Here is a 19,842-nt window from a genome sequence, read left to right on the forward strand (position 1 = left end):
CCGATATCAAGAGTTGGATGCTCTACCGACTGAGCCAGCCAGGCGCTCCTAAAATTAACCATTTTAAAGTGTCTCTTCCGGTGGCACTTAGCATATTCACATGATGTGCAACCACATCCTGGGGGCATCATGAAGCCCCTTGGAACTTGGGGGACCCTCTGTGGACTCCATGGCAGGTGGCGATGGCAGGTGTTGTGTTGTAAGATGTGGATTCTAATGACATTTAAATGTTTACGTAGGTCTCAGAGAATCCAGCAAAGGGAACAGAGACATTTCAGAAAACAAATCATCACATGCAGGGAACATATCTCACCCTTTCCAAGGGAAGACACAACAGAAAAAGAGCTGACTGTCCAACGCATAAGACATTTAAAGAACTGACAAGTTTAGAATCCTCAGGCTCTCATGATAACTCCTTTCACAAGGGAAGCACCTGCAGGAGGCTGCACTTGGGAGAATAAGCAGCACCAAGAGTTAGAGAAACACAGAAGCATCAAGCGCCTGTGAGTTAAAGTTTATTCAAATACTAAAACGGCTATGGGTGCCATGAGGAAAAGTAAAAAGCATAAACCAGATGGGGTGCATCCTGGGGTGCGTGCTTACTGCGATCAGGTCAGGAAAGCTCAAACCCACATCTCTGGGAAGGCTCTCAGTGTTGCAGGAGCACCCAAGGGACAGAGGAGCGGAGAGGGACGCCAACCACCCAGGTGGTATCCATGAGCTCTGACCAGCAGCAGGTGAGTCCCAGGGACGCCAACCACCCGGGTGGTACCCATGAGCTCTGACCAGCAGCAGGTGGGTCCCAGGGACGCCAACCACCCGGGTGGTACCCATGAGCTCTGACCAGCAGCAGGTGAGTCCCAGGGACGCCAACCACCCCGGGTGGTACCCATGAGCTCTGACCAGCAGCAGGTGAGTCCCAGGGACGCCAACCACCCCGGGTGGTACCCATGAGCTCTGACCAGCAGCAGGTGAGTCCCAGGGACGCCAACCACCCCGGGTGGTACCCATGAGCTCTGACCAGCAGCAGGTGGGTCCCAGGGACGCCAACCACCCCGGGTGGTACCCATGAGCTCTGACCAGCAGCAGGTGGGTCCCAGGGACGCCAACCACCCGGGTGGTACCCATGACCTCTGACCAGCAGCAGGTGGGTCCCAGGGACGCCAACCACCCCGGGTGGTACCCATGAGCTCTGACCAGCAGCAGGTGAGTCCCAGGGACGCCAACCACCCCGGGTGGTACCCATGAGCTCTGACCAGCAGCAGGTGAGTCCCAGGGACGCCAACCACCCCGGGTGGTACCCATGACCTCTGACCAGCAGCAGGTGAGTCCCAGGGACGCCAACCACCCCGGGTGGTACCCATGAGCTCTGACCAGCAGCAGGTGAGTCCCAGGGACGCCAACCACCCGGGTGGTACCCATGAGCTCTGACCAGCAGCAGGTGAGTCCCAGGGACGCCAACCACCCCGGGTGGTACCCATGAGCTCTGACCAGCAGCAGGTGAGTCCCAGGGACGCCAACCACCCAGGTGGTACCCATGAGCTCTGACCAGCAGCAGGTGAGTCCCAGGCCTGGAGGCTGTGTCAGTAAAGGAGCCAGACCTGGTCTTGGGAGATGGGGGGGTTAGTCACGGGGCAACATGTAGACTGAGCAAAGAAAAGGAGGCAGGGGGTGAGGGTCTCGGGAAGGGTTCCCAGCAAAGGAAGTGGCCTGTGAGGGAAAGTGGACAGAGTGGGCAGGGGTGGGGGGGAGAGAGCAGGTAGGTGCAACTTAGGGGTGCAGGCACAGCTCCTGGGAAAGAGTTATGTCCAGGGAAGGCAGGTGTGGCCAAGGGGCAGGTACAGCTGGGGGAAACGGTTACATCTGGGGGACAGGTGTTGCTAGGGGTGGGACCTTGCTGACTGGCTGGGGTCAAGGGTTGGATCTGTAGGGAAGCCACAAATGTACAGGTTTGGCAAGGGACAAGATGTCCCCAGCCCTGGCAGGAGTGACGAATGGGGACAGCAAACAGGCCAGGGGGAACCATGCTTTCCTGGGAGCAGGTCTGACAATGAGGGTGACCAGCAGGTCCAGCCAGGAGGGTCAGAGAGAAGTCGTGCTGGAACCCCGACCATGTCCCCAGACAGCCGAGGGGCCAGAGAGGTTGTGTGTGCCCCAAGCACCAAGGCAGGGGGCACTGTGCCTGCCCCGAGGCCTGGGAACAGGGCCAGGTGTCAGAGCCAGCCCTGACATGAGCCTCCACCTTGTGACCCGCTGCCCACATCAGCTTTCTGTCCTGCGCCTCTGGGACCATCCCCTCTGCTTGCAGGGACCTCTCAAATGCCCAGAACAGAGGAGGGCAGTGTCAGCTGGGAGGCTCTTTCAGCCCATGGGACTTTCAGGGACACTGGGGGAATGGACCTCCCAACACCCCCCAGCATGTATGTGGCAGAGACACTGCCTAGAGAGGGTTCTGCAGGGGTGTGTGTGTGTCCTACACGCATACGTTGCCAGGGAGGTGATGGAGGACCAGGTCCAACCCTTGGCTGGGAAGTCTGCCCAGGGCCAAGGCTGTCTGGAGTTCAGGGAGCCTGGGCTTGGACACAGGATCAGAACTGTGAGAACCCACAGGCTGGGGGCAGCCGCAGGGACCAAACGAGCCAGGCAGAGCCCAGGAGGTCCGGGCAGAGCAGCTGCTGAGTCTGGTGGTGGGGAATGCCTTCCCCGCCAAGCTTGGGTGTGCCGGGTTTCTGTGCCCTCGAGAGGCCAAAGGCTCACAGCTGACCACCACCTACTCCCCCCAAGATGGGAGCGACACCTGTGATGCGCTGAGAGCCGATGAAGGAGCGTTTCCCTCTGGATGAAGTGTGGCCTCCAGGAGCCAGTGGGCTGGAATGGCCATAATCTGGCCCGACTCCATTTAATAAAGGGGAAGGCACCTGATGCACACAGCCCACGCAGGTTCTGGGAGACTCAGGTGAGTGCAGTGCTCGCCACCCTCGGCCCCAGGGGCCCCTTCTGGGGGGCCATCAGCAGCAAGGTGGTCGGCTGTGGGAGCCAGGAAGGGAACAATCTGCTCCCAGCCGTAGCCGCCTCCAGAACCAGACAAATGGCACGACATGTGAGGTTCAGCATGAGTTCTTAGAGCCAGCTCAGCCCAGGCCCCTGACCTCAGCTGGCCCTGGCAAGAGGGCATTTGCAGGCCTCAGGCATGCAGCACCAGCTCTTGAAAGTGGCCAGCAATTCCCACGTTTACCACAGGGGCCCCGAGGCGAGAGCCGGGTGGTGGAGGGACTGGTCTCCCACTTGCATACGAAGCTGGAAGCCCCAGTGCGGGCAAGCGTGTGCCGAGCATACCCGCGCATCACATGCCAGCACACGGGTGGGTTTCCTCTGATAATGAAGTAGTTGCTCAGTGGAAAATACATGCAACTGTTCGAAGAAAGTCATCACCAGCGCAGATCCACATCCAACAGATACTGTCGCTGACATTTTGGTGCATTTCCTTATAAATTTTTTCTATGCACTGATACAAATATATGGCTAAAAACCAATTATGCGGGCGCCTGGGTGGCTCAGTTGGTTAAGCGACTGCCTTCGGCTCAGGTCATGATCCTGGAGTCCCTGGATCGAGTCCCGCATCGGGCTCCCTGCTTGGCGGGGAGTCTGCTTCTCCCTCTGACCCTCCCCCCTCTCATGTGCTTGCTCTCTCTCATTCTCTCTCTCTCAAATAAATAAATAAATAAAATCTTAAAAAAAAAAAACCAATTATGCTTTTCCCATTCAAGGCCTCACTGTGAGTATTTTCTCCCTTTTTGTTATTATGCATTCACTGGACATGGCTTAGTAGCTGCAGGTCATAATATTACCTGCCCATGACAGGGTTGGCTCAACATGGTTTCTGCGGTGTCAAGCGAGCACCTCATCTCTTGTTTCTGATTAGAATTCTAGGGAGGAGCTCAGAGGACCAGTGCCCCAGGCAGCCAGTATGCTGGGTTACTCACCTTTCAGATGAGCCACGGGGAAGCCGAGTCGCTCATCCCAGGTCTGGCCAGGGGCAGGGACTAAGAACCCGGCCCCATGCTCTGCAGGTTGGCCACATCCTGGGGTCCCCACTGAGGGCCAGGCCCCATACCTCCCTTGGTGCTGCTCCCTGGGGACACTGGGACCACCCTGCAGGCCAATAGGGTGGCCGAGGGTCCCTGCTCTCAGCCAGAGCTGTGGGGCCTCCCTTGGCCCTTCCTCGGCTGTGCCCGCTGCCTCACCCTCCACCTCCCTGGTGAGAGGTGGTGTTCCATCCGTCTCACAAACAAGACAGCAGTAAGGGTGTTTTGGTGGATAAGGAACAGCTCTAGGGTCTGCAACGGGCTTTTGCTAATTTGAAGGTGGCTGTGTGCTTCATATTTGCACCAGGGGACTGGGGGGTTTTCTGTCAGCAGGAGTGTGGCCCTCAGCTGGGACCAGGCTCCTCAATCCCTGGATGGCACAGCTCCCCAGAAGGATGTGAGTCGGGCCTCTAGGTGCTGTGTTACCCCTGTGTGCCCAGACAGCAGAGAGGAATGACCCCCAGGAGATCCCCAGGGGGTCAGGGAGAGGACAGGGGCTGCTCTGAGTCCACCTGGCCGGGGTTCCTGGAGGACACTCCTCAGTCACAACAGCCCCTCCCAAGGAGAGCAAGGCCTGGGGGTGGTGCCACCGGGAGAGGCCTGCACCATCCCCAGGGGCTCTGACTGGGCACAGCCTACCAGCCCCTGCCCACCATTCCTGAGCTCTGGGCCAAGGGTGGCTGTCCTGCACCCGGGGACATTCCTTCACTGAGAGCCAGCTCCAGGCATCTTTCCAGACCACAAACCTCATACAGTGAAGGCGTTCCAGGGCTCTGGGTCTCTTTGGTCACCTTTGCCTCCTCTGTCATATCATCAGCACACAGAGACTCAGCACCAGGACACGTCCTGTGCCCAACAGGCCACCGACCAGCTCCCGGCGCCATGACATCCCACGCATCCTGCACAGGAGAGGATAGGTGTCCAAGCACCCTGGGCCTCCTGCCAGGTAGGACATCTTTTGCTTTATAACCATGAAGTCCTAAATCCTCCAGACACATCGCAGCTCCTCTCCCATGGCTCGGGGGCCTCTAGCTTCCCACCCTCCCTCCGTCCCCACCTTGACCACCTTTCTGCGGCAGTTTGCTCACGTACCGCCGCGGTGGCTCGGAGAAGCTTCTCGTGGCCTTTGTCCTGGTGAGCCCTTAATTGCCAAATAAATATTTGCGCAGGGTGGGGCTTGGTGCTCAGGGTTAAGTATTAAATGGGCCTAAAGTCAGAGGATCCGGCGGTGGCCGTATAAGGGCCCGGGCAGCCAGGGGAGCACAGGGGATGCCAGACCCGTTGTCATGCCACACTCTGGGCCTCCCTATCCAGACTGGAAGGCAGAGCTTGCCCCTCAGCCAACTTGACATCAGGCCAAGGCCAGCCAAGGGGCTGAGCAGGACGGAGGCAATGGGGAATCTGGGGAAAGTGAGGTGCACAGAAGGTCCGTACCAGAGGTCAGCCAGAATGTGGCAGGTCCCAAAGGCGAACGATGTGCCGGCAAAGGGCTCCATGTCAACCACCAGCACCGAGTTCCCAGGGCGGCTGTATGAGTTTCCGTACTGCTGCAGAGCACGTGACCCCACACGTCGTGGGTGGAAATGACAGGTCTTTGTCCAGAACTCAGAGCCGCTGACGGGGCAGGAGGCCGCCCCTGCGGTATGGGGCGGGACCGCATCAACTCAGAGCAGGCAGGAGGCTCCCACGGGGCTGCCCACCAGGGCTGGCGACCCTCAGGGCGGGCAGTCCTGGAGAGAGCCCTGAGATGAGCTGTGGCCTTTTCAGAACCCGTCTGGAAAGTGCTGCCCTCCAACTTCTGTTGCATCGGGCCTACCTGGAGGCGAGTCCGGAGTCGGCGGGGGGTGGGTGGGTGGGGGTGGCACAGGGGACGAGTACCTCACAGGGGGACGCCTGTGGATCTCAGAGCTGGACGGCCACACGTGCTTCGATTTAGATCAGCCACTGGTCAGGGTCACCGCCCACTCGGTTTGGTTTGGTTTTGCTTTTTCTGGAAGTGATTCATCCCATTTATGGGTTTGCTTGTTTGTGTTTACTGATGGACTGGTGATTGGTTGGTGAAGAATATAAAGCGGGAGGAGTTTTGGAAAAGATACACATTTAACTTAATTCATACAAAAGCATAGGCGTACATGACCCTCATGGGGACAGGCCTTCTCTCCAGAGACCCCAGGAACCAACCTGCACACTGAGGTGCCTGCTTCCTGGGCTCTGACAACGTCTTGTTCCACAGCAATGTTGCCACATGCTGTCCTTAGCTGGTGTTTTCAAGAAGTAAACTTAATTTTCTTTTTTTATTTTTTAAAGATTTTATTTATTTATTTGAGAGAGCGAGAATGAGAGAGAGTACATGAGAGGGGGGAGGGTCAGAGGGAGAAGCAGGCTCCTCGCTGAGCAGGGAGCCCGATGCGGGACTCGATCCTGGGACTCCAGGATCATGACCTGAGCCGAAGGCAGTCGCTTAACCAACTGAGCCACCCAGGCGCCCGTAAACTTAATTTTCATAAGAACAGCTCCATGTTTGTGGTCATTCCAACAGTTTATCACTTAAATCACCCTGCAGCGCCTTGGACTTGGCCTCGAGTCTCCAAGGCAAGTCAGTGTCTGCATTGATTTTGTGTCAACTTGGCTGGACCATGAGGGGACCCAGATATGTGGTCAAAGGTTATTCCAGGTGTTTCTGTGAGGGTGATTTTGGAAGAGATTAACGTGTAAATTGGTGGACAGAGGAAAGCAGATGGTCCTTTCCAGTGAAGGTGGGCCTCATCTGATCCCTGGAGAGCCCGAATAGAACAAAAAGGCCAACCTTCCCCCACTAGGAGGCGATCTCTCCTGCCTGATGACCTTCAAACTGGGATGTCTGTCTTCTGCCTCTGCACTCGCCCCGGAGCTAAAACTGCAGCTTTCTGGGTCTCCACCTTGCCAAGTGCAGATCTCAGGACTTCTCAGCCTCCACAGTCTGGTGAGCAAATTCTTTACAATAGATCTTTCTCGGGAGCCTGGGTGGCTCAGTTGGTTAAGCGACTGCCTTCGGCTCAGGTCATGATCCTGGAGTCCCTGGATCGAGTCCCGCATCGGGCTCCTTGCTCGGCGGGGAGTCTGCTTCTCCCTCTGACCCTTCCCCCTCTCATGCTCTCTCTCATTCTCTCTCTCAAATAAATAAATAAAATCTTTAAAAACAAAAAAAAAACAATAGATCTTTCTCTGTACGTGTACAACCTATTGGTTCTGTTCCTCTGGAGACCCCTGACCCATATATACTCGACCATATTTTTTCATGAATGAATGACTTTGGGTTGGCATCTAGCTCATCTAATGGAGCCGAGGGGATGGTGGGTGGGCCTTCCCACCTTAGGGGTGCAGGCTATCTATCCCACCCTTGCTGGCCCCCTGGGTGGGAGGTTGTGAGCTGCTGTACATGCGTGCATCGGCCTCACGTTCAGGCCCAGAAGCTGGTGAGGGACCCTCTGGGGGGGGGGGTGAGGGGCACCTTGTGACTCAGAAGAGTAGGACTCTGAGGTCATGAGAGGGGCCTCAGCAGGCTTTCCAGCAGCAGGAAGACATCTTCACTGCTCCGCACATGCTTTGTTGATAATAAAGAAAGTAAGAGAGCAGTGGGGGGTGGGGTGGGGCGGGAGGTGTGATGGCCCCGAGCTTGCTAGGTCTCCTCGGAGGTGCTGGTGAGGGTTTTGGGAGCCGGGGGACCCATGATTTGGTGCTTTCGGATGCCTGGGACATGGAGGCACAGGCTGTTAGAGGTTGCAGGCAGGATTCCTTCCTCTCCGCCAGGGGGGGGGCTGCCTCAGCGCCAGTCTCGGGAGCACTCTGACATTCTTCAGTGTGGAGGGGGTAATGTTCAGGTCCTGAGAACCCGCATTTCAGCACCTCCCTGAGAAAGGGCCCAGATTCTCACCTGCACATCAGAATGGCCTGGGGCAGTGGTCCAGGATGGCCGCCCACTGGACAGGGACGCCACCTGCAGGCCGGCTTGAGAATGTGCCGTCCCGGGGGAGTGGGCAATCAATCGGGTGCTGGCTACAGCGATCCCATGGCCCAAGAGCAAAGCTGCCCCAGCCCAAAGGGAGGAAGGGGTCCCATTTCAGCCTTGCAGCAGGTGACCAGGTGAGGCCCTGCAGACCGAAGATGGAGCTCACCAGGGCAGTCTCCTGCAATGTGCCCAGGCCCCAGCTAGGGGGTGGCCGAGCCCTAAAGGCAGCGTAACCTTGGTCATAGTCCACCATGGAGGTGGGACATGTGCTACAGAGGTTTGCTGATAACAAACAGGATTACGGGCTTCCCTGCAAGGCTGGTTTCTTGGAGTTCCGAGAACGTTCCAGTAAAGGCTGAAATGCTCTTTGGCTTTCAGCTGTGAGCAGGGAGCATTCAGGGCCCAGGGGCTCAGCCTGGCAGGCAGTGTCCATGAGGCCAGCACCCTCCAGGCCCCATCCCCACCCAGCCCTGTGGCCAACTCAGGGCCTCTTTTTGTGCTTTGCCTAGTGACATGTATTCACACTGTGTCCTTATAGCCCATGGCTCCCGGGGGTGCTGTGTGCTGGGTTCCTGAGGCAGGTGCCAGGCCTGCGGGTGAGTACACATGGGTCCCCTGGCAAGGCTTCCCCTTACACACCTGAAAAGCAAGGATAAGGTAGGGCAGTCTGGGGCATCCAGCTTGGCTTCCCCCCGGGTCTCTGCACAGATGTCCACCACACACCCCACAGCCTAGGGAAATGGGCCCGGTTGAAGAGGACAGGGTGGGGGGAGTTGTAAATGTGACAATTAAAGCCTCCTTCTAATTGCAGGCAATTAGTTGGTAATTGAGCCTCCCTCAGAATTAGGTTGTTTGGGAAGAGCTAACGACCTTCACCTGCTCCCTGTGCTGTGTAGGTGCTCCTGCAGGTGGGGGGTGGATGGGGACACCAGGCAGGCTGAGGGTCCTGAGCTTGCCTGCATCAGCACACGTCCCTGAACAGCCGTGTGGAAGTTAGAGCACCTTCCCACCTTCCCAGTAACTGCAGAGAACACTCTCAATGGACCTGAGGAGCGGGGCGGCGGGGTAGAGCGGGAGGGCCGCTCCCACCCACCAGGAGGAGGAGCAGTGAGCTCGGGCACCCCTCCTTCCTCAGGCTGGCCCAGGAACCTGCCTTCCTGGAGCAACATCAGAAAGGCCTCAGATGGGAAGCTGGCTGTTCTGCTCAGGCTCCTCTGGGACGATCCTGGCCCCAGAGTGTGTGGCTAGTCTGGGGCTCTGTTGGCAGCTCGGTGAGGCTTTCTCCTCTTTCGGAAGCTGCAGGCCCACTTTGTCTGAACAGCCACGTTATAGGAAAAAGCTGAGCCTGAGCAATGTCCCTCGGTGTCAGGAGACAGGACAGAAACCAAAGACCTAGAGGGCAGATAAGCAGCAGACCTTACGGAGTCCCGCATGCTGGCCACTCAGGTTCCCCCAACAGTAATACCTTCCTAAAGACGTGGGGCACATCACTGTTGAGAAGACACAGTGCGAGGCTCCTCCCCCATCCCCCATCCCTGGAGTGGGGGTTGCACCTGCCTTCCCTGCTCCAAGGCGGCTCCAGGACACAGCCTAGAGATGGCGAGGTGTTGACAACACCCGCAGGGTAGGCGTGACTGAGCCGGCTAGGGCCTCTGCATGAACTCTGAAGATCAGGTGCACCGGTGCGGGGGTCCATTCATCTTGCTGCCGCCCAAGACCAGCCTCGTGTGTGAGTTCCTTTGTTTACTAAATCTGCCACCTGCCAACCTGGAGCGTCCTGCCTCTTTCTTCTGTCTCTCCTGCCCTTCACATTTGGGGCCGGTTTCAGATTTCAGCAGGGAGGCTCCTGAGGAGCTGGGGCGCCCACCATCACCACCGCGGGGTGACACAGGCACACAGTGTGTTTGTTCTGCCGTTTCATCCCCGTGTGGTTCCTGTGACCACCCTGCCATCAAGATCCGGGCTGTTCCACCCCACAGAGACCCGTCTTGCTGCCCCTTCTCTCCACCCCCACCATCCCTAAGCCCTGGCGACCACTCTTGTCAGTTCTCCACCTCCATAACGCTGCCATTTCAAGAATATTAGGTAAGTGGAATCACAGCATATTGGACTGGATTTTTGAGATTGGATTTTTTTCACCCAGCAAATGCCCATGAGATCCATCCAAGTTGTATTCAACTTATACATGGGTTATTCCAAAGCGTCTCTTAACTTTTCCAACACTGTTGGGTTTCACCTTAGAACACCAAGGCTAAGAAGTTTCCTCTTGTGAACAATGACTCAGTGGCAAAGCTGACCCTCTCATCGGATGAGTTCTCTGCTGCATTACAAGCGTAGAATGTAAAAACAAAACAAAACAGAAAAAACAAACGTAGAATGTGTCCTGATTCCATTTCAATGCCACAAACATTCATGTAGCTTGTTGACTCTCCCAACCTTCCCCATACTGAATTTGAAATCTCTGCAGGGTAGAACGGTGTCCATGCAGGGACATAGCCAGCCCAGCAGGCCAAGGCGGTGCCCCTGACCCTGAGATTTCTGCGGGATGCTGGTGGGATCCCCTCCCTGACCATGGTGGGTTTCTATGGGCACCAGCCCATGTCCCATATTGTGTTGCTCCCTGTGGCCTGCAGGGAGCATCCCCCACATGACTGCTGAATGGGATTTTGCATTTTTGTGGCCCTTGAGATAGTCAAGTAAATATATTTTTTGTTTTAGTCTAGAGAATTTTAACTTGATGGGCTCCTTAAGAGATGTTCTTGTATTATGCACTTAACCTAATAAAATCTTGCATTCTTTCATCTTCTCGGCACCATCTAGCTCATAGGGTTACTTAGAATGTTCCAAGAACATCTCTCTTAGCCTTTTCTGGGCCACAGGGGGCCACCCACCACCAGAACATTTACCTGATGCAGATTTTTCCTCCGTGTTTTCTGGGTGCCCTCACTGACAACAGCTTCACAGGTCTTGCTGGGCTGCCCCTGCCTGCCTGACACAAGTACACAAGAGGGAGTGGCACTGGGAGGGGGTGGAGGGGGAACAGCTGTGCACCACCAGGCAGTTTCGTGGCAACGGGGACACCAGCCTGGGGCAGCCCAGCCCCGACACTGGGGAGAAGACCTCCCTGAGTGCCTGAATGAGGGAGGAGACAGGAGATACTTGGAAAGCAATGTCTAGGCCATGCCAGGACACATGGGGGACAAGAGAGTCACCCAGGACCCCAGCCAGAGGGCAGGGGGCGAGGGGCAGATGTAAGTTTACCCCCTCCTGGGGGTCAGGCTCCCAAGGGATGCCCAGGAAGGCTGGGAAGGAGGTTTGAGTTGGGAGATGGGGTCTGAATTTAGGAGATGAGCTGAGGGGGTGGGAGCAGAGAAACAGTCAGTCCTGAGCTCTGTCCTGCCACTCCTGGGAACATGTGAGCAAAGGGAGCACCTCTGCTTGGGGACCAGCAGTGATGGGGGTGGGGGTGACTGGGTGATGGGGGCTCCTGCAGGTCAGGACCCAGCTGGCTGGTTGGGAGTCAGCCTGGCTTACAGCACAGCCCCTGCCAGGGTCCCTAAGGCCAGTTCCTGCCCTCAGGATCCTGCCCTCAGAGCTCTAAGCCTTAGGTGGATCCTGGGTATGACTCCTGCATGGGACTCCTCCCTCCACACCTGCAGCAGCTTCCTGGAGGTGTGGGCCTAAACCCTTTTAGGGGTTGATCTCGCCCCCCTGGGCGTGATCTCACCCCCCAAGCCTGGAACCAATCAGAACCAGAATGGACAGAAAGGTGGAAGCCCACCACGAGGCCTAGTAGGAACTTTCCCATGGCAGCCTCCCTGGCCAGCTCCATCAGCCCCCAGGGCTCTCGTGGCAAGCCGTGTCCCCCAGTCTCCCTGAAACACTGGCCTGCCCAGCTGACAGCCAGGCCTGTGACACATCAACTCCTGCCACAGAGGCCCCCGAGGGGCACCCTCGGCAGCACTCAAACCTCCCATTAAAGAAGCTCAGTGAATGCTGTCCTCCAAGATAGAAACACAGACATGACTCTCCCTGCTGTTCCCCATACTCTTCTTGGAAATATCCTTATGCTGCAAGGCTGGCACTCTATTTCCACCGAAGACTCTGGACGTTCAAACTTGGGAGGGATGTCCTCAGGTGCGTGCCAAAGGGAAGAGAACCCCCAGGACTCAGGCACAGAGGCCAGCTGGGAAGGAGGCCACATGGACATCCCAGAGTTAGGGAGCCCTGGGTGCCAGAGTCCAGTGGCATCCATGCCCCAGCACACTTGCAACTCCTAACCCTAAGCCACACTCACCTCTCACTCAGACACCCCCAGGGAGGCTGACAGGCTCCAAACCCTTTTATTAACACACAAGAGACTTGTTAAATAATCGCAAAACTATGAATGCTGCAGGATGCACACAACTGTTCTTTTTGTCCAGGGGCAGCTCAGAAGCAGAGCCCAAGGCCACACTTGTGGAAATTCCACCAGCCACGGTGTCATCCTGTTGGGACAAAGCCAAGCCTAGGTTGCTAGACGGGTCAGTCACCTACACAGACCCCCTGGACTTTGGAACTAATTTTGGGGAGCATTCACAGCCCCCTCCCATTGCGTGAGGCCTCACGGCTGCAGGGGTGGTTTAGTGTGAAGAGTAAGCCCTCTGACCGGCCTCACCAGCTCAGAGAAACCCCAGGCCACACCTGTCTCTTTCCCATCTATCCCTATTGATACGGAAGTGCCAAATGCAGGTGAGACCTGAAAAGCCTGTGCTGGGCTATGGGCGCCCTTCCTGGTTCGGGCCAAGGTCACAGATCTCTCCGTTCACTTACAGGCCCTCGAGGAAAAGCAGCCCCTCTTTATTCAGGACATCCTCTGAGCACACCCGGCGTCCTTGCCTGTCTGCGGAGCTCTGCGGGGTCAGCCCCGCCCTCAGGACGGTACGACCGTGCTGGACGCGCAAAGACGAGGGGTCCGCCTTACTCTCCTTTCTCCGGGAAGCTCCTTGGCACACCCTCTCCCCGGGCCCCGCCCTGCTCTGCACGCCCAAGAGGTGCTGAAAGGCCAGCCTTGCACCGAGATACGCTATTTCATCCTGACCCCACCCCGGGAGGAAAGCTGCCCAAGGTCTCCACAGTGGCAGAGCCGGTCGGCCAGGTGAGCCGGGAACGCGGCTCCCTTCCTAGGGCTTCACACCAAGAGTTCCACAAACAGCGCCCCTTTCCGAGGCCGGGTCCCTTCGCGGCTCCTCGCTGGGACCCAGCGCGGGCCTCCGGCCCAGACAGCCGCGACACAGGGGTCCGAGGGTCGCGAGGGGACGCCCCGGGATTTTACAGCCGGCTTCTTAGGAGACACGTTCTCGCCCCCCACAGGGGTTTCTGCTTTGCCGGGGGTTAGGGGCTTCCTATCGTAAAATGGCCTCGTCCTGTCACTCTCGTAAAGCCGAAAGGTGGACCTCGAATCGCCCCAGCCACAGACGGGAACTTTGGACCCGCGCCTACAACCAGCAGTATTCGCCAAACGTCGTGGCCTTGGGGGCGGACTTGCGGTCTTCTTTTCCAGGCAGCCTCCGCTGAGGCGGACACGGGCTGAAGCCCCAGTTACCCGGGACATCGTCCCCCCTCCGCCCCCTCCGCCCCCTCCGGGTAGCGCCCGACCCTGACTCCCGGCACCGATCCGGGCTGACGCCGTGCCGCCGGGAACACCGCCTTTCGGGCGCCACCACCTGCGGGCAGCATCCGCCCCCCCCCGGCTTCCCGGTCTCCTAGCAACGCCAAAGATGGCCGGCGCGCGTGGACTCCTGGGGAGTGTGGTTCTTCTTCCCAGCTTGGTCTGGGGCCCAGCTATTAAGACCGACACACCCTAGCCTACACTTCCTAGGTTGCTCCGCGCGCGCCTCCCACGGCCTCGCGAGAACCCTGTGCCGGAACATCTGGAGAGAGGGTTTTCTCGCGGGGACCGCCGGGAGCTGTAGTTTGAAGCTGGGAGTCGCGCGGCCTGGTACCGGGGTTGAGGCGGTAGAGAGACTACAAGTCCCAGGGAGCGCGGCGCGACCGCCTGAGGGCGGGGGGTACGAAAGAGGAACGCGGAGGGCGCCGCGGTGAGTGAGGGGCCGGAGGCGGGAGCGCGGGCGGCAGGGGCCGGGGGCGGGCCGGGGGCGGACCGGGGGCGGGGGCAGGGCCTCGGCGGTGGGGGGGGGGGTGCCTTGGGGCGCGGACGCCGGGGCCGGGCGGTCTCGGGCGCGGCGCGGGGCACGGAGCCGGGACAAAGGTCCGCGGGGACCCGGCTCCCCTCGGGCTGCCGAACCTCCCGCAGGTGCAGCCCGCGAGGAGAGCCCGTCGGTAGCTAGACTTAGGCACGGCCCGCACGTCCCCGAAGTCGCGGAGCCCGGAAGGCCTCGCCCTCAGGACCGAGCCCCGGCGGGGTGAAGCGGGAGGCCGCCGGATGCCCACGGGCGCTCTCCCTGGAGGTTGTGGGGTTATTGGTCCGTTTACGCCATGAAATAGTCAAGGTTGAGTCGTAACGTGGGTTTTCAAGGGGTGTGTTGTCACCGTAAAATTTGACTGATAGATTAGTTCAAGTATCATTTAAGACCAGGTCGTTTGGATACATTCGGATATAGTTTTTCAAGGATTTCAAGGAATAGCATTTTGGCAAATGCAGCTTCTCCCCCAAAAAGCTGTTTTGTGATCATTCTTAACCGCTTCGTCCCATTAAATTCGAAGGTGTCAGACTTGGCCCCGTTTTTTGTTTTGTGTTCTTCTTAGTACGACTACACTTGACGGAGAAGGCTGACTTGGGGCTTTGTCTTTCTCGTGGTTTTTAACCCGGGGGAGCCCTGGAAGAGGCCCCGTACCGGGTGGTCGAGGCGGCCTGGGCTGGGGAAGTTTAATAGCCCACCTGGATTATTCCCGTGCCACTGCAGCTAAGAGCCACTGCCTAGTAGTCTGTGTTCAGCCAGAATCTTAATGGCCACATTGTTTTCAGAAGTTCCTAAAAGGAAATAAAATCTGAATTCTCCAGAAAGTTTGTTTTCCTGGCACATGCCCACTCCCACCCCTGCCCTGGTATATTCCTCCCCAAAGCAGAGCAAACAGACAAGTCTTGGTGGGTGATCACCTGAGTGGGCTGGTCCACAGGCAGCACCCCAGGACCCCAAAGGCACCTCCCAACCCTTCACTTACTCTTGTACTCCAAGGTAAGCTGTGATTTGTCATCTAACTCATTGGAAGAATGACTTTAGTCACCGTGGCACTGAGGGTTCTGCATCCCCAAGGCCAAGGATGCCTTTGAGTGGTTTTCCAGCATGCAGACCCCTCAGGTAGGCTCCCGGGGGTGCACACCCCTCTCAGGTGTGTGGAGTCCACACGGTGGTGGGCAGTGGGTGCCCACCTGCCGTTCCCGGCATCTGCCATACATGTGAGCTGACTGGAATGTTTCCTTTACATCCAGTCAAGTCGTCAGCACCATTTATTTTCCATCCCAGCATGAGATGAGATTTTTAGATCGAGAAGCACGTTCTTATTTTTTTCCTGGGAGTCAGATTCCATGTCTGCTTCCTTTGCTTGCTGAGAAAATAACCAGCAGGACCTACTGTGATTGGGGGGGGGTCCAGTGGGCCTGTGTCGTGCTCCCATCTGTGCCTCACACCCAGAGCTGAGGACCAGCCGTCCCCCCACTCCTGTCCAGCGGCAGCTGCCTGAAGGCTGGGGGCCAGGGCTGCAGTGAGTATTTGTGTGGTCACTCAGGCAAGGCTTCCGGCTGGAGGGCCTGTTTACAAGGTTGTCCTGTCAGCAGTAACCCCTTATTTGCCGACCACACATAATTCCACCCAGGTAACCAGGATGCATTACCTGTTTAGAATCACAGCAACCTGGAAGCTTTATTTCTTCATCGAAACCAATTCTAGGAAAAATGAGTTGTGAGACAACATATAGTACAACTTAAATTCTCACCAAATTTTTCATTACCATGTAGAAATATTTTTACCCAATTATTTAACTTTTTGGCTCCAGTACGATTTTCAAAATGAATCCCACCTATTCAGTTGAGGTGTGATTCACATGTAGTGAAATGCATAGGTCCAGTTTGACCAATTTTGACAAATGCATCCAGCTGTGTAACCTGCACACCTGTCATGATAGAAAACATTTCTGTCATCCCTGAAAGGTCCCTTGTGTTGTGGGCTGAATGGTCGTGTCCCCCAAATCCGTAGGTTGGAACCCTACGGATGTTTTGATGTTTGGAGGAGTCTTTGGGAGGTGGTTATGGTTACATGAGGTCATGAGGGTGGGCCGCATGGTGGGATTAGTGCCTTTATGAGAAGAGAGAGAGCAGTTCTGCGCACAGGCCCAGGGAAGGGCTATGGGACACAGCAAGCAGGCACCACCTGCAAGCCGGGAGGGGCCCACGCCAGACAGAGTCTCTGGAATCTCCCAGCACCTGGACGTCTTGGCCTCAGACCCTGGGTGTTGCTGTGTTGGCACTCCTGGGATGTGCCACCGTGCACTTACCAGTCCTGTGGTGGCACTTGGTGGGGGTTTCTTGGGTTTGGTTTGTGTGACTAAAGAGGTTATGGTAAGTCTTGTACACATTTTCTGTGGGTGTGTTTTCCTTTCTCTTGGGAAAATCCCTGCGAGTGACCCTGCCTAATGGGCCTACTGAGCAGAGCAGTGTTTTCATGGTGGCTTTAATTTGCATTTCCTAGAGCTTAGTGATGCTGAGCACTTTTCCACCTGTCACCATTCATACCTCTTTTCTGAAATGTCCAATCAAGTCTTTTGTCCTTTTAAAAATTATCAAGTTGTAAAAGCCCTTTTTATCTTCTGGATACATGGCTTGTCAGATACATATTGCAAATATTATCTCCCATTCTTTGACTTGCTTATTCATTTTATTAATGGTATATTTTAGAAATTCACTTAAAAATTTTTGCAGTAGTTTTAGATTTACAGAAAAGTGTTAAAGATAGCCAGTTTTCCCTAATACCGACATTTAGGTCACCACGGTGCATTTGTGGAGACTGAGAAACAGCAGTGCTATGTTCCTATTGTCTACACCGCAGACGTGAGATTTCACTCGGTTTCCCAACATCCCTGTCCAGGTCCCACACCGCATTGAGTGTGACAGCTCCTTTGTTCCCTCTAGGATGGGCTGGTGTCTCAGACCCTCTTACTTTTTCATGACCCTGACAGTTTAGAGGAGGACTGCAGAGGTGTTGTGTCGAATGTCCCTCATTTTGGGTTTGTCTGCTGTGTTTTCTGGTGCTTAGAGTGGTGTCGTGGGTTTGGGAGAGAACACCCCAGCGGTGGTGAGGTGGCCCTCTCATCACATGCTGTCGGGGGCGCTGGCGTCTGTAGGACAGCACGGGGCCCGTTGGCCTGGCCACCTGGTCCAGGTGGTGCGTGCCAGGTGTTTCCTCTCTCCCTCCTGTCTTCTCTGGTGGCCACTCAGCGAGGCAGTCGCCCTGCAGGGGGTGGGAATGAGCCGGGCCTCCCGTGTGTGGGGGTGGCAGGGGAGATCCACCGTATCATTTGGAATTCCGTAAGGAGGCTTTCTCTGTCCCCCATGTGTGGATTTATCGGTCATTTCCTTCCGTCAGCTGGGGCTCCTGGATGTTTGTCGTGTACTTTGGGTGCGATCCAGCCCTGCGTGGTTTTGCTCTTTCATTTGTGTGTTTTGGGGGCACTTCCTTTCTTGTTGGCGCTTCCAGATGCTCCAGGCTCATCTTGTGTGCCTGCCTCAACCCTGAAATCAGCCATTTGTCCAAGGAGCCCTGGTTTCTTTCATTGGAGGATGGTGTTTAGAAGCTGGGATCTGGGCACTGGTGTCCGGGCCTGAGGTCCCCCGGTGGGCGGGGCTAGATGACGTGTGGGTCTGTTACCTGTATGTGTGTATCTGTAACCTGTAATCTGTAACATGCTTATTTGTAACCTTCCTGTCAGAACCTGGTTCCCACCATCCACTATCCATTTTCTTTCTTTTTTTCTTTCCTTTCCTTTTTTTTAACTGAGGGAGAGAGTGGTGGGGGGTAGGAGGCAGAGGGAGGGAGAGAATCCCAAGCAGACTCTACACCCCACATGGGGTTTGATTCCAGAACTCTGAGATCACGACCTGAAATCAAGGGTTGGATGCTTAACCAACTGCAGCACCGAGGCGCCCCCCCACTATCCATTTTCATATCTGTCCAGCCCAGCCCCAGTTTGCACATAAAGCAGTTTCAGAATTGTTCACCCACATTTCACTCCCACAAGAAACAAATTTACCAACTAGAGTACAGTGTTTATGTGTAGATCTTTTTATCTTTAGCCTTCCAGTCGAACATCATTTTCCAGAGGTGCTGAGGTCAGCTCCTTCCTTCCCATCCCCTTCAGTGTGTTGATGTCATACACTTCTGACACAGTTAAAATCAGTGGTCACAGTCTGTGTTTCGTCTTGAGATCCCTGACATTCTGTTTAATTTTTTTTTTGCATACATTAAACTTTATTCTCTGTGATATATGCTTCTATGGGTTTTGAAAAATGCATAGTCTTGTATCCACCATAATGGTATATTTTGATGAGACATTTTTGATATTGATAAAGTTTAATTTATGAATTGGTTTTCTTTTTCAGTTCATGCTTTCAGTGTCCTTTCTAAAAGTCTTTGCCTAAGCAAGTCACCAAGATATTCTCCTGTATTTTCTTCCAGAAGCTTTATAGATTTCGTTTTTGCATTTAGCTTCATGATCCATCTCTAATTTTTTCATATGATCTGAGTCTAGTTTTTATTCCATGTGAGTAGCCAGTTGTCTGGCACCATTTGTTGAAAAACTGTTTTTCTCCATTGAATTGCTTTGGCATCTTGTCAAAAATCATCGGTGTTATTTCTGGATTCTCTGTTTTGTTACATCGATCTGTTTATACTTTCATCAATCCAACTGTCTTGTGACTCTAAGTCTTCAAGTAAGGTCATGTAAATCCTCCATCTTCTTTTTAAAAACTGCTTTGGCTCTCCTAGGTTCTAAGCATTTTCTTGTAAATTTTAGAATCAGCTTGTGAAAAAAAAAGAATCAGGTTGTGAATTTCTCAAAAGGCTTCTGTAATTTTGACTGGTATTGTGTTAAGTATAAGATCATGTAGGGACAATTTACATCTTAATAATACTGAATTCTCTAGTCTACTGACATGGGTTAATGGATATTTCCATTACATATAGAATGGTGTATATAATATATGCCATTATGGTATGTCTTTCCCTTATTTAGATCTTGAATTTCAGCAGTGTTTTATAGTTTTCAGTATACAGATCTTACTTTTTTTTTTTTTTTAAAGCAGAGGGGAAAGGGGAGGGGCAGAGGGGGAGGGAGAAGCAGACTCCCTGCTGAGCAGGGAGCCCAGTGTAGGACTCACGAGACTCGACCCCAGGACCCTGAGATCACGACCTGAGCCGAAGGCAAACGCTTAACTGACAGCCACCAGGCGCCCCAGGTCTTACATATTTTAAAATAAATTTATCCCCAGGAACTAGCAAATTATGTTTTTGAATGCCACTGTAAATATTTAAGTTTCATTTTCCAATTAGTTGTTATAATTAGTAGAAATAACAATTGATTTGTATATTGACTTTATGTTCTTGGACCATTGCTAAATTCACTCATAAATTATACTAGTTTTTTTTCTGTAGGTTTCTTAGGATTCTCCATGTAAATAATCATGCCATCTGCACAGAGACAGTTTCTTGGTTTTCTCTCCATATTGCATTGGCTAGCACCTGTAGGACAACATTGAATAGAAATGCTAAGATTGGA

The 19,842-nt window shown here is 54.9% G+C and overlaps 1 protein-coding gene across 15 annotated transcripts in view; it reads left to right on the forward strand.

The window, feature by feature from the left end:
- Positions 1–4,892: 4,892 nt before the first annotated feature.
- Positions 4,893–19,842, forward strand: part of CUNH1orf159 (chromosome unknown C1orf159 homolog) — a 34,845-nt gene continuing 19,895 nt past the window's right edge. For 2 of the 15 annotated variants that reach the window (XM_064590186.1, XM_064590187.1), the window contains exon 1: positions 14,275–14,522. The gene's annotated coding sequence lies outside the window, so the exon portion shown is untranslated. The other 13 variants (XM_064590181.1, XM_064590184.1, XM_064590179.1 and 10 more) reach the window with 13 other exon arrangements.

The sequence above is a fragment of the Mirounga angustirostris genome, unplaced genomic scaffold (assembly GCF_029215605.1).
Source record: "Mirounga angustirostris isolate CCGP_5_RB_7025 unplaced genomic scaffold, mMirAng1.0.hap1 SCAF_4, whole genome shotgun sequence".
Lineage (NCBI taxonomy): Eukaryota > Metazoa > Chordata > Mammalia > Carnivora > Phocidae > Mirounga > Mirounga angustirostris.